Here is a 6,369-nt window from a genome sequence, read left to right on the forward strand (position 1 = left end):
CTTAGTAATAATCCCTGAAGTGACAAGACATTCCACTGTAATGCAGCATGGCATTTCTTACCTCCCTTATCCCCACTCTCACTCTCTCCCCCAAAGGCTTGAAGTACTATGTAAAAACTATGAAATTCTTGGTGCATATTAATTGTAAACATTGTTCTCTGTACTAAACCAACATTAGGGTAATTAAAATTTGACACAAATGCCATATGAAGCAAAAACTGAGATTACTAAAGCAATGTAGTTAGTGTACTCATCTTGGAACTTTGTATGACATAACAGAATATTAGTAGTGAAAATGACACCCCACTCCCAAATACTATGTATCCTCATACTTAATGTATGTAGGAGAAAAACATTTTCTTTTCTATAAAGGCTTAAAAATAATTCATGAATTTTAAACTATTAAATTTATCCCTTTATTCTTAAGTTCTGTTACTGAAATATTAAGTCAACATTGTTATTCCTATAATTGAAAATATAGAAATTTTAGTTCCAAAAATAAGAGGACACATGGCTTCAAACAAATCCTTCTTCTGATTTACCAGGTCAACATTTAATTTGTTAAATAGATAAGAATTTTTCAATGCACATGTAAGTTAAAATGGGTAATTTCTCAATAACTCACTAGTTTTGAAATGAAATTGTGGTTTGATTTTTATATACCATTATAGACCTGGGAAAGGAGAACAGAGAAGCAAAGTAACTTGTGGTCTCAGGTGCTAAATAAATGTGAAAATAAATTATCAAGTAAATTGAAGTTCCTTTGACAGAGAGAGTTGATGGTTGTTCTCCAAGTCAGGAAAAGCATGCATCTGGAGAAAACAAGTTTTACATCTGAAGAGACTGAATAATATGGGTGCCTCAATAAGGAACCAGTTCTACCTTTCATAAGGCTATCCTAACGTATATATTATAAGAATATATATATTATAAAAATGTTTTCTGCTTTGTGAGTTGAAGATCCTTTTCTGATTTTGAAATGCCATAACAAAATGAATGGCTTAGACAATGGAAATGTATCTTCCCACAGTTCTGGAGCCTAGAAGTCCCAGATCAAGGTGCCAGCCGATTTGGTTCCTAGCGAGATCTTTCTTTCTGATTTGTAGAAAGTTGCCTTCTCTCTGTGTCTTCACATGGCAGACACTTCACATGGCAGGAAAGAGAGAGAGAGAGAGAAAGAGAGAGCCGTGAGTGAGCTCTCTCCTGTCTCTTCTTATAAGGACACTAATCTCATCAGATCTTACAACTTCATTTAACTATAATTACCTCCATAAAGACTCTGAGATAATCACATTTGGGGCTGGAGCTTCAACATACAAATTTGAGGACAGCATAAGCATTCATTCCATAGCAATCATCTTGGCTAGGATATGTTTAGTCTTTAGTTCCCAAGTCTTCCAAACATCTACTTAGCTTCCTAGGCATGCAAAGGATTTCCTTCTTTACCTATAGACACTATTGTTTCTTAATGTATGTTGACATATTCTTATCTCTTTATTTGAAAAGAAGAGAGATGAAATAACTGATTTGGGGACAGGAAAACTATTTTCTTAAATCTGTAAAGAGACCTTATGTGAAGCCATAAGTTTTTTGGAAACTGAATAATGTCATATTTTGTTAATGATTTTAAACTTCCTACGTTGTGACTTCTTTTAATTAGCCACTAAGAAATTACTAATGTTGGTTACTTCCATATACCTTTTGGTGATTTTTGTGGGGGAATTAAGGGAAAGGTAGTATAAATGTAAAAATTACCCTTCTGCTACTCATTGTCAAGAAGGATAGTAGGGAAGGAGTAAGTCTTTAGATTCAGAAACTAAATATGTCTTCTTGCCCTCTCTCTTTCAGCAATGCAAACTGAAGATGATAGTTGGTAGTAATATAGTTCTCAAAATCTAAATTAGTGAGTGTATAATAATATCATGATTAGGAGCAGATGGATTTTAGAAGAACATTCCAGAGTGGGTATTGACAGGCCAATGTTTCTCAGTCAGTAGCACATGTCTTCTCATTCTTCCTGGTCATCAAATATTGTACCAAGTGCACCCACACATGCACGCACACATGCATACACCTATACACATATACTATCTGAGGACATATATCAATCTTCAGTAATAATACACCCCAGAGTCCTATTAAAAAAGAGGAACAATGTCTCAAAACAATAGAATATACTTTGAACACTCCATTCACAGTGGAGAAATTGCTTACATTCTAAGGTGAATAGTGTCAGTACCCGGTTAGTACATCCTCCCACTTCCAGCCCATGCCTAGATTCTTTTTTGTGCATAAGAAATGTGGGACTTACTACAGCTACCTTTTTAAGTAGTAGAACCATCAGCCTTTAATGGCCATTTTTGGCAATATTGGGTAGTAACAAAAGCTTAAGAATTGCTTTATCTTTTACTATAGGGCTAATACAATTCTTAGATAAGAAATTGCCACACCACTTATTAAAGGCAGAATAGAGCCTGTATGAGAATATTTGTAGAAACCCCGTGGACTAGGAAATGGGGACAAACTCATTCTTACTGTAATAATATGTATTAGCAGTTCAACTTTATAATCTTAGTTTATTATGAGGTCCTTGTAAGCAAAAAATATATCTTATCTGAATATCTTGAGAATATTTTTCATAGTAACCTGAAAATAAGCATATTTTCTAAAATAAACAAAATTCTGTTCTCACCATCTGATTCAAGATATTTTGTTAGTTAATATTTATATAAAAGTCTCTCAAATTTGTAAAAAGTATATTTTTTTATATATTTAATGAAAACATTAAATAGCCATTATGTGGCAATCCAATGCCCCTTTTTTTACTGGTGAATAAACATCATCCTAATATGACTTCAATTGGGTATTGAAGCTAAATTTAAGTAAGAAAGTGGAAGTAGTTAAGATAGCTTGCATTAACTTGTACAATAGATTGATAGTAATAAAGTAAAACCCAGTTTCCTGACTAATGTGGTATGAAGAGTTTCTAATTATTCTCTGTGATAAAAGAGCACATTAATGTGGTCTGTGAGGTTTCCACAGCTGATCTATGAATTTTTACAAACTATCAAGCTGATGCTTCTAATTGTTTATCAACCACTCATCCCTAACCCTTTCCAATTTGATTTTCTCCCATAACACTCCACTGAAATTGCTTTATCAGAAGTTATCTATGATCTTTCTCAGGGCCTCTCTTGAATGCTCAGAAAGAGAAAATTCTATATTCCACCATCAATTTTTGGAAACCTATCTTGCCTATGACATTAGAATACACTGGTAATTCCTTTATCTCTTTTTCCTCTCTCTCTCCCCTTCATGGGGTCTTCCCTCCTCTTTATGCCACAAAGTATGGGTGGTTCCTCAAGTTTCCATACTTGACTCTCTTCTTTTCTCTGTGCACTAATGTCCCCTCTTCTCTGTTTATTATCTTTCCAAGTGACTCAGATCACTATGCAAATGAATCTCAAAACTATACTTCTGACTTCTCTCCTATAATTTAATCCTAGCATTATAAATGCCAGCTAAATATTACTACAGGTGTTAGGAGATAGTGATCAGGAGAGTAGGAAATGAAAAGATGTAGATGTGTGTGTGTGTGTGTGTGTATATATATATATATATATATATATATATATATAGAGAGAGAGAGAGAGAGAGAGAGAGAGAGAGAGAGGGAGAGAGAGAGAGAGAGAGAGGGATAAGACATTTAGAAAAACATATGAAACTGGGCAGGAATTAATGGGTTCCTTGGAAGAATTCTGTGTATTCAAGAATGTTTTGCTGTTAGGTTCTATAGTAAAAATTTATTGTATTGGATTCATATACATAGGTTTCTCAGAAGAACATATCTTAGTGAGACACTAGGAGATTTCAGATATATATGACATGTATTATAAGGATGATAATAGGCTTTTGTTTTATTATCCTTACAGAGTTGAAAAGTGTGTAAGAAGTCAGAGAGTGAGATAGTATGAGCAGTTTAAGGCAATGGATAAAAAGGTATGCATGCAACCTGGAAACATAGCACATCTTGAGCACTACTCATGCCTATAATTTCACCCACTGCTATGGTGGCAAATATAAGTAATCTCAAGATATCCATGATATATCCATTGTCCTATCTGTTGCAACTGCAACACAAAAGGAAAACCTAGAGGGTGTTTCCTGGTCACAAATAATTTTCTAAAAGCACTCTTCTGATCATTTCAGTTGCCTGGGCCATTCTGGTTAAAAATTTACTCTGATGCAGCAGGAAGTGTAGAAAGTTACAGTGTCACACTAGAGTTTGAGGTGTGGACCCAGGATGCCTCGCTGTCCACATTGTGGCACTATTTATGTGGTTACTGAATAAAAATGACTGTCTCGTTTTAGACTAAATTTCAGTATCAAAGATCACTGCCCTAAGAAGCAAACAACAGACATGGCAATGCTAGATTGAGAGCTAAAGAAACAAAGCAGGATTCATTATTTGTGTATGATTTTGGCTAAATATTACTCTTGAGGGGAACTCTTCCTTGATAAACTTTTATTAAGAAAAGTATTTTATTAATTTCTCTGAAATCAATTAATCTTATAACCTGAGCAAACATAAAGGAAACTACAAGACCTATGAGGTTCTATCACTTCCTGTTCTACACTACCTGGGGACTTCATTTTACTGTTTAAATTTTGAGGCTTGTGTTCAGTTGATGATTTCCTTCTTCTGTTTCTTCTTACACATACATATACCTTTTAGCTCTGAGCAGAGCCTGGCAATCTTTTTAACAAAATCTGGTACCTCCCAGTGCTGGTCTCCACAGCTACTATTCCAAAACTTGAGCCCTTTTCCCCCCAGTTCTTCCCCTTCCCTGTTCTCAGACACAGATATGGTTCCCCCAAACTCACAAACCAAATGTGAAGATTGTATTTTAGCCTCACATTGAAGGATTCAAATTTATAGGAACAAAGAATCAGAAAAACCTTCAGTTAAGATGAAGTGCCAGATGAAAGAAACTGAGGAGAGGCATAAATAATTGCTTTTTTAAACACAGTAGAATAACCTGGTGTCCCTTCCTCTAATCCATAGTGTCTACAGGAGTTGTCATCCAAATTGAACATAAATACCACAAAAGCTCTTGTTGAGTCTCATCTTACTGGATTTTTGACATAGATTTCACCCATTTTAGGAAGGGTTCACAATGAAAATCTGCTAGAAAGGTAGGCTGGGTGCCTCCATCGGTTAAGCATCTGACTCTTGATTTCCACTCAGGGCATGATCTCATGGTTCCTGAGATTGGGAGCTGCATGTTGGGCTCTGCCCTGATAGTGTGGGGCTTGCTTGGGATTCTCTCTCCCACTCTTTCTGCCTCTCCCCTGCTGGTGCACATGCTTTCTCTCTTTCTCTCTCTCTCTCAAAATAAATAAATAAACTTAAAAAAAAAAAAGAAAATCTGCTGGAAAGATGTGATAGAGTCCATCAGTATCTAAGTGGTACAATTTTTAATCCATTCATTCTTTGGGACATTCATCTTCTTTTACCCCCTAAATTTTAAACCAGTTAACAAGGACAATGTTTCTAATTTTTTCAAAAATTTAATCTGTATTAGTAACCTAGAAAAAATCCAAATAAATTATAAATTATTTCTCATTTGTATAATTTTTTTCCTATTTGTGAAAGGAAGATATCATGAAGACTTTATTTTATTTTAACACCTATTTTTCTCTTTTTCTAGGTTGGTCAGAGTAATAACCAGTAGAAGCAAAGGGCCTTTTTAAAGTCACATTTCCTAGCAGAGGCTTAATGTAACTAAAAAGATGATAGGAATGTTCATAATCTCAAATATGGAGTACTTAGAATCTTCTCTCAAAATCTGCCCCTCTCCAGTGTTCTTAGCAATAGTCATACAGTCTGACCATCTGCTCAAGCAAACAATCATATTTCTGTGTCCCTCAACCTGTGTGTATCATCACCAAGTCCAGCTGCTTTTATCATTTGACTATTTCTCACACTGCTCCATTTATTTTCCCCTCCATTTCCATCATCCTAGTGCCAGCCATCATCCAAACCACAACCAGTATAGTATAAAGTAATTAAAAGTATAGGCTTAGGAAGCAGTTAAGCCTGGTTCAATTCTCTCTCTGCCTGGGCATAGCTGGGGTCCATTAGGATATGTTTTTAATCTTAAGTTTCTCAATCATATATTGGAAATAATATGAGTAGTGTTAGTATTTTTTTACTCCATAGGTTTATAGTTCATTAAATAATTTATATACTATGCTTAACATAATTTTTAGCACATACTACAAGTTTTTAAATGTTAGTGTTTGCTTTCACCAGTTTGGCATACCATATCCATCAGGTTAATAAATGTGTCATAATAATCAGTGCAT

The sequence above is a fragment of the Acinonyx jubatus genome, chromosome A2 (genome assembly GCF_027475565.1).
Source record: "Acinonyx jubatus isolate Ajub_Pintada_27869175 chromosome A2, VMU_Ajub_asm_v1.0, whole genome shotgun sequence".
Taxonomy (NCBI): domain Eukaryota; kingdom Metazoa; phylum Chordata; class Mammalia; order Carnivora; family Felidae; genus Acinonyx; species Acinonyx jubatus.